At 43.5% G+C, this 8219-nt stretch overlaps 1 long non-coding RNA gene across 9 annotated transcripts; it reads left to right on the top strand.

Moving 5' to 3' along the window:
* Window positions 1-1201: 1201 nt before the first annotated feature.
* Window positions 1202-6973, top strand: LOC136461690 (uncharacterized). 9 transcript variants are annotated; one of them, XR_010760431.1, is made up of 8 exons: window positions 1202-1297; window positions 1473-1671; window positions 1757-3030; window positions 5576-5680; window positions 5806-5892; window positions 5982-6242; window positions 6376-6575; window positions 6667-6701. It is a non-coding gene; the product is annotated as an uncharacterized lncRNA (long non-coding RNA). The 9 variants fall into 9 exon arrangements; XR_010760433.1 differs by having other exon boundaries at window positions 1288-1401; XR_010760437.1 differs by lacking the exon at window positions 1202-1297 and having other exon boundaries at window positions 1455-1671; window positions 6376-6419; window positions 6510-6575; window positions 6667-6973.
* Window positions 6974-8219: the final 1246 nt, after the last annotated feature.

Below are 8219 nucleotides of genomic sequence, written 5' to 3'. Positions count from 1 at the left end.
TACAATTAGTACTCCGTCCATCAAAAAATAAGTCCACATCTCTCACTTCGAGAGTCAAATAATCTCAAGTTTGACTAGATTTATAGGAAATAGTATTAACATTGATCTCTCTAAATAGGATTAGTATGAAAATATATGATATAATTAATCTAATGATGATTATTCGATATTACAAATCTTAAGAGTTTTTTTTATATATAAAAATTTGGTCAACTTAATATTGTTTGACTTCTCAAAATGCAATATGTGCATTTATTTTGGGATGGAGAGAGCAAACATATTCGGCTTCATAAGTACTACAATACTTTGATCGATAATTACTCTATATATATGGAGTAGGAGTAATATTACATTCCTGCTATAGAATACATAATTCTGTGTAACTTCTTTATATGAAACTGATGGGTCAATTTTGTGTCAAAAAAACATGTATTGACAAAAAAAATATTGGTAAAAAACATGGGCTAGCTAATGAAGCAAAATACTCCTACAAAATTCTAAGCGGAGAGAATAGAAGTAAATGGATGACATGCAGCTCGTTTTGAGTGTTTTTTTAGATATATGTTTACCACGACTATGATGTTGGTGAGCTGTCCACGTACGTGTGATTATATATATTGAGTCATTGACCATGCACGCGTGACCAACAGCTCATTAACCCAAACAAGCCGGACATGACTCCAAGAAGGAGACGCCGTCCACGTCGCCCGATTTTTTTTGGCCGTCCGATCCGCGATCGTGTGGCTCAGATCTCTTGAAGCTGATTCTCGTCCGGAGCAGCTTCCCGTCGTCCTCTCCACCTTATTCGAATTCTTCGCGCTCTTATTTACCTTATACGGCTTCTTCTCAGAATCCAGCGAAACGAATATAATACCCAGCTTCGGATTTCCCTTCCCCAAACTTCTGCTTCGTCTTCCCCTTCCTCGCTCTCTCTCGTCCGCTCCCTCCCTCTCCCGATCCCCCTTCCTCGCTCTCTCTCGTCCGCTCCCTCCCTCTCCCGATCTCTCCCGACGCGCGGCCAGGGCGGCCACCGGCGGCAGCAGCGCGGCGAGGCTGCGGTCGCCCTCGTCCTCCTCCTCCACCTCCCCACGACGTGCCGCCCGGGCAAGTGCCGCTGGCTCGCCGCGTTGCCAGGCCGCGCTGCCGCTCCCCGGCCTCTGCCGCGGCACCGCGCGTAGCCGGCGGCGGTGGCTGTCCCCGGCCACGGGGCAGCGTGACCGGGCCCTGCCGGTGGCTGCCCCCCGGCGCCGCATCCTCCTCTAGCCCGCGGCCGTTCGTGTGCTACAGGAAACCCTAGGTCGGGAGCTCCTAGCGCCGAACCCCGCGCCCGACTCCTCTCTCTCGCACGCCGAACCCGCCCCCGGCTCCTTTCTCTCCCTATGGCGTGTGCAGCTAGCTGAGGTCCTCATATGGCTGTATTTCGAATTTATGCCTGTGTTTTTTAAAGATGTACCTCGATTTGTTTCTTGCAGGTTCTGCGCGGCCGACTGAGGCGGCGGTGGAGGCAGACCGGCCATGCCCCAGCGCGGCGCGCGGGCCCCGCCGCGACAGGACGGCCGCCGGCAAGCTCAAACCCTAGGTTCCCTCTCTTTAACTCTCCTCTTGCATGATTTTTCGCTGCATGTGACATTTGGAGCTGGGAATCTTGGTCAAAGGAGACAAATGAGCAAGGCAAGGTCATTTTCAGCCTAGATCTATTGTTGTCTCCTTGTCTTACCAAGCTGCATGCTACTAACGATTATTTTGCATTCTGTAGGCTGTGGCCTGATCGGTTCTGTTGGATTTTGAGAGCGGGCAATTATTGTGCCATACATCTGAGCATGTGACCTTCTACCCTGTAGTCCTGGTGGTTTCTGGTTCAGTGTTTGCATTTTGGTCACCTTCAATGATGGATACACTTTTCTCGTCCTGCTACGTTTTACTTTGAGGGAATGGGGTACTGCAGTGATGATTATTGTAGTGTTTGATGCAATGATCATGGGCTATCTTTCCATAGTCTACATCTCCTCCTTCTTTTTCATAACTAATAAGGCTATGCTCATGGGCTATGATGATTCTTCCTTCGTTTTACATCTCTCTGCTATGTCCATAACTCAGGCAATGATCATGGGCTGTAAAATTCTATTTTTTTGCCAGCTGTTCCGTGGTGATTAAAGCCACGGTGGTTGTTCCTGTTTTTTATGCATCTCTTCCTACCTGTTCGAATTTGTGTTGTTTGGAGACACCAGTGAGGGGTAATTTTTATTGGCTATCGAGTCACATACTATTCTGTGGTAATTGAGGCGATGGTGGTTGTTCCTGTTTTTTTATGCATCTCTTCCTACCTGTTCAAATTTGTGTTGTTTGAAGACACCAGTGAGGGGTAATTTTTAGTGCCTATCCAGTATCTCTTAGTTATGAAATCGCAGCTTCTGATAACGCTGCCTACTCATGATTGCCTTTCGTTTTCCGCTCATGCTTGCTTATGATCATTGTCTGTCATGTCGATACACACATTTGTGCAATCTGAGCTTCTGTTATTTACTGCCTGTGAACTGATACATATATTCTTGGTCTTTCTAGCCTTATGATCCTTGCTTGTGATCGTCGCTTTCTGACGTCAAGTTATATGTTGTTGGCTCTGAGCACATGCCCTATTCCCAATGATTACATCGTCAAGATTTTGGTTCTCCTGTTCCTTCGAATTTTCGATACATCTTAGTTATTGCACTGCTGTTATGTGAACTCAAGTGGGGTGCATGCGTGCCTGAAGAAGAAGGACAGCAAAGGTCATTGTTTTCTTGCTTTGGAAGTTCATCTAATCTTAAGTTTATTTCCAATCTGGTCTAATTTATTTATTCCTGTAAACCGCGTCAGCTTCTAGGGTAGAAGCACCATCCACGTCGCCCTAAATTGTCCCAGCCGTCCAATCTCCTCCACCGATGGCTCAGCTTGTCCCCGCCAGATTTTTTTGAAGCGGCTTCTGACCGGATTCTCTTCGAAGCGGCTGGCTTCTCCTCTGCTCTGTCTCGCTTCTCCGGCTGCCAAAAGGTGATAACACTCTGTTTAGTTCTGTTACTGCTCCTATATGCATCGATATGGCATTCTCTGTTTATATGTGCCCATGGTTCGGTGTATGTGTTAAATTTATAGACGATACAAAGATATATTGTGACGAGGGCTTCATAGTACAGTGTGCATGCTACTAAAAAAACTCTCATTCTAGATGACAAAACAAGTACTTCATATCCTTGAAAGATTATTCTATGACTACCTTTAGTGCCTTGCGGCTAAACCAAAATCAGGTTCCAGCTTTTTGAAAACAAGGTGGTGGTGGAGGTTTTCCCAGTAGCAAAGTGAAAATCCTTAAATGAAACGTGTATGACCTGGAATGTGACAGACCTAAATAATTTTTCGCATTTTATAGTTTGTACTAATACTGATTTCATATGATATGTGGTTTGATGTATGCCTTCCATCAGCTTTGTATATTAGTTAGCTGGTATACTTACTACTGCATTCTTCAAATTAAATGTAAGCTGCGTACTATTACACAAGGTTCGATCTGTTCCTGGATTTCAATTTTATAGCATAGAAAAGCTATGAGTTCCGAACGAACTAGGCCTGAATATTTTTCTCGTGTTTTGTGGGTGGCTGAGGGGTTTAGGCAGCAAAGAAGGAACTTCCATACATTGGTAACATCTACCTGATAATGTTTGTTCCTTTCTTGAGAAGATTCTAGGTTTTCTCTACTTATTAGTTTTTACCTTCTTAAGTCACACAGCTTGTCCCTTTGCAAATTATTATGGAGTTGGGTCACCTGCGGAACTGTCATATCTAGATCATAATATAATTTTCCTCCTGCTATTGTATTCCCTGTGGATGTGACCTGTACATGATCTATATCTGCAGAGTATCTCATTTATCAGCTTTGTGGACATTGATTCTATTTTTTTGGGGGGGTTCTTATTGTAGTGGTGGCTTTTTTTTCAAAAAAAAAAAACTGAGCATACCGGTTTAGGGTTGAGCACTATTGCCTTTCAAACCTTACGGATTACATTTGTTACGTAACTAATAGGCCGTTGCCTAATTCAAAATTTTGTTGTACAGCCTGTAGCATGATTTCTTTTATTAGTCTAAACTTCACTCATGAAAGGCAACATTCAGGTGCTTTGTATTTCCTACTGTTTTTGTAGCCTGCTAATGACCACTTTGGTTGTTAACCATCCTTCAATCTGGCCACCATCACCATTCCTTCCTGCTGATCCATTTGTTCTCATGCCTATGATCAGATTCTTCGTACCCATGCTGATCTGCACTACCCAGCTATGATCAAGGTCTTGTGAGAGGCTCGACATTTTCCATCTGTTCTGATTCTGATGTCTTGATACTCCAAGACCTTGAACAAATGATGATTCATGTGTTTTTTAGGCCTCTAAAATTTTTAGAGCTTCCCTTTGCAATCTTCTTAGTCTATGATCTGGCCCTTTGTATTGATTTTACTTTGATTTTCGTAATTTTGTTTAAGAGAAATCGATAACTGGTTTCGATCTAGGCGCCATTATCATTCCTTCCTACTGATCCATTTGTTGTTATGCCTATGATGTAATCGTTCGTACCCATTTATGATCTACAATATAAGACAATGATCAAGATCTTGTGAGAGACTCGACATTTTTCATCTATTCTAATGTCTAGATACTCCAAGATCTTCATCACGCGATGATTGATATATTTCTGAGGCCTCTAAATTTTTTAAAGGTTTCCTTTGCGATCTTCTTTGCCTATGATCTCGGGCCTTTGCCTTGCAGTCTTCTGTGTTTGGTATACAACAGATCATGCTCTTTCTACGTTCTGCCGAGGTTTTAAGATATATTGCCATTCCTGTTGTCAAGTCTGGGAAACAAAACTCACCTATGTGGTTAGTAGTAGAATGTCTGCAAACCTTCTACCGCAATTGTTAGGTTGTTCCTTCTTTCTATCTTTGTTTTAATAATTTTCCCTTTGTTCCCAGTTTTTCGCATTGGTGTTTGACATAGCACATATGACAAAGCTTCGGACTCTGATGCCTCCTATTTGTTTACTATGCTACAGCTACAGCCAAAATCATGAATTGGCTGCTTCTAGCCTTTCACTGTATGCTGTGGACACGTCTATCTTTCGGAGGTTGATTTAGGTTTTGACTGTACTAAAAAAATAGTCAGTGGCCCAAATAATGATCTTATTCAACTAACTTTAGTTTATTTGTGGTCTTATGCTTCTTTCAACTGACATATATCATACATCATCTATGTGAATTCTATAAAATTATAGTATAACATGGGTTAATTTTTTAAATCTTAGCACCTGCAATGAACTATGAGTTTATGCAAGTTGACAACTTAATATCGACTAGGCTTCTCCAACTGTGTTTTGATCCACGAAAAAAAAAGCGAAACCTATTGCCATGTGGTGGAGTTTAGGATGGCTGTCATGCCAACCTGATGCCGCTTGCTGCTTCCTGTTGATCTGGATCATTCAAACCCAGCTACATCGCCTTTTAATTAAGATTTGCAGACTTTGAAACATGTTCTGAAGTTTTTTTTTTCCTAAACAGACTCGGCCAGCGCCTGTGTATTTTTGTTTCCCAACTAATAATGCTATTTCTCCTTCAATCTGATTCTGCACATCATTAGCTGGTTACAGAGACTGTTTCCCTCAGGTAAAATTTGTCATGTTTGTAGTTGGTAGTTAGCACAGGCCTTGGTTCTTCTTATGTTGCTAATTTACTCTTGTTTCTCTCTCTCTTTGCTGATTACCTGGCTATGGGGTGCTTCTGATGCTTAGATCGTCTATGCATTGTGATGGTCTGTAAAGACTCAGGCATACAATCCTATGGGATATAATCTATGAAGGCTTAAACATGGTTGCCCTGTCAGACTGCCATCTGCCTCTTCCTTTTGCCTAGAAATTATGAATACATTTATGACTGATGCGATATTCCTTTGCTTCAAGTTCTGTAGGCTGCCGGTAGATATGTAGTTGCTGGACCACCTGCCAGAAAAGAAGAGATCAGCATGTGTGCTGCCATTTCACCGATTGCTGCTGTAGCAACATCTCGATATTCTAACTTCCCTTTCTTACTTTGGTCCGTTTGCTTGATTCCATTACCTGTCCACATCTCCTTTTTATTTGTTTTGCAAGGATGTACTGGTCCAGGTCCATGTTTGGGGTCTTGCTTATACTATACCACACCATGTAGCTGTGATATTGCCTAGGCAAAGGTTAGACACCTCCCTATCCACTTTGCCATCTCATCCTCTTTGTTTGACCCCTTTAGTATTATATTATGGTTTGCTCGATTATAGCTGTGTTTGCTTTGTATTGCACTAAACCTCTTGTTGGGTTTACTTTCAGCCTGCACATGTACAACGTGAACGCCAATGCAGCCGGCTAACTTGGTAAGCTCTCCTGTTCCTTTTGTTTAGTCCGATGTCCAAATTATGCATGTCCAGTTAGTAGAGACTATTTTATTTGGCCTTGCCATGTAGCGATGAAATAGTAATTTCCTACCGATTCAATCATCACCTAGGATTCCGAAACGATCTGTTGTTTTGGTGAGTCTTTTTTTTACATTTTATTTTACATTTCGATTCATGCATCTGTGACATTTATTTATGCTCGAGTTAACCTCTTCAGCCATGTCAGGTTACTGCCTGTTTTTAGACTGCTTTTACTTGCCTTCTCAATGCACACATATGCCTCCAGGACCTGGTAAATTTCTGAAGTGTCAAACTGAATCTCCTTATGCCTCACAAACCACAGAGAGCTAACAAAACCAAATCTGCATACAGATTCATCCACCTACGAAGCTTTTGTCTCCACAGATAGTGACCTCTGAGACCGAGAAGCGAGATGCTAGCAAGGTCATCACCGAGTGCTTGACCTACAATGTTTAATTACCTGAAATTGTCACCGTGTCTATAAAATATGTGTCATGAACCCTAATGTATAAAGCTTGCAAGTGTCGTCAACTGTTATGTTAGCTCTACAGACCGGACCTGTGCATCTAAGGTGCACCATTACCACGCTTAGCACATCTATGTAAAATATATGTACATACCATCCTCATGCTACGACCATGAGTAATTGTCGTGTCGGTTACTAAAAATTAGATGATTGTTTAATCCTGCGCTGCATCTTTGGTTGGATAACCGACGCGCGCAATGGCGCGCGCAATATACTAGTCTCAAACAATCTGGCGCCTGGAGATCCAAATGTGAATGCATGGTTGGACCGGGGGTAGTTTCGGAAACGCTCGGAGTTCTGGTGGAGCCGAGGAGTGGGGCCCCCAGGCGTCGTACTACCCGCTGCCACGAGGTGCGCGGCGTGAGCCGTGCCCGCGTGCGCGTGTGAACGACGAAGACGACTGACCATGGCAAGGGGTATGGGCCGGCCGCCGGCGCCCGGTAGCAGACGGGGCCCGCATGCAGCGTCGCTTGCGGCGGGTATAAAATAAGCCCTTGTTTAGGGCGTGTTTGGGACTGCTCCGCTCCACGTTTTTCAGCTCTGCTCCACGTTTTTTAGCCAAACGGTTTTAGCTCCACGCACTCTGCTCCAGGAAAAAGGGTGGAGTTGTGAGAGCACCTAAAGAGGTACTCCACAAACTCCAGTTTTTTGTGGAGCTGCTCCACGGTGGAGTTTGTGGAGCAGAGTTTGTGGAGCAGTCCCAAACACCCCCTTAGTTCTACCCTAACTTCCAAAAAATTGCTACAGTACCTGTCACATCGAATGTTTATGGCCCGTGCATGGAGTATTAAATGTAGACGAAAAGAAAAATTAATTGCACAGTTTGGTGGGAAATTGCGAGACGAACGTTTTGAGCCTAATTAGTCTATGTTTGAACACTATTTGCTAAATAAAAACGAACGTGCTACAGTAGCCCCAAAATCCAAATTTCTCCAACTAAACAAGGGCTAAACGGCCGGCGGGATATTTCGAAATCCACCATGGTGGGAGACGATGAGCAAGCAGCGGGCAGTTGTCATCTTGTCACCGAATTTTTACTATAGCAATTTTGACCGTACCTGTCGGTGTTTTAGATCGGAGGGTCCTCAACCAACTAGTGAATTTGTTCTGCGTGTTTCCGATTCCGGATGTTGATGCAAAGAGACACAAGGCTTATACTGGTTCGAGCAATTCGTGCCCTACGTCTAGTCTGAGAGATTGATCTTGTATTCCTTGCACCAAAGTGCTTGTAG

Source organism: Miscanthus floridulus, chromosome 6, assembly GCF_019320115.1.
Source record: "Miscanthus floridulus cultivar M001 chromosome 6, ASM1932011v1, whole genome shotgun sequence".
NCBI classification, from domain to species: Eukaryota; Viridiplantae; Streptophyta; class Magnoliopsida; order Poales; family Poaceae; genus Miscanthus; species Miscanthus floridulus.
This window is presented reverse-complemented; position numbering and strand designations above follow the sequence as displayed.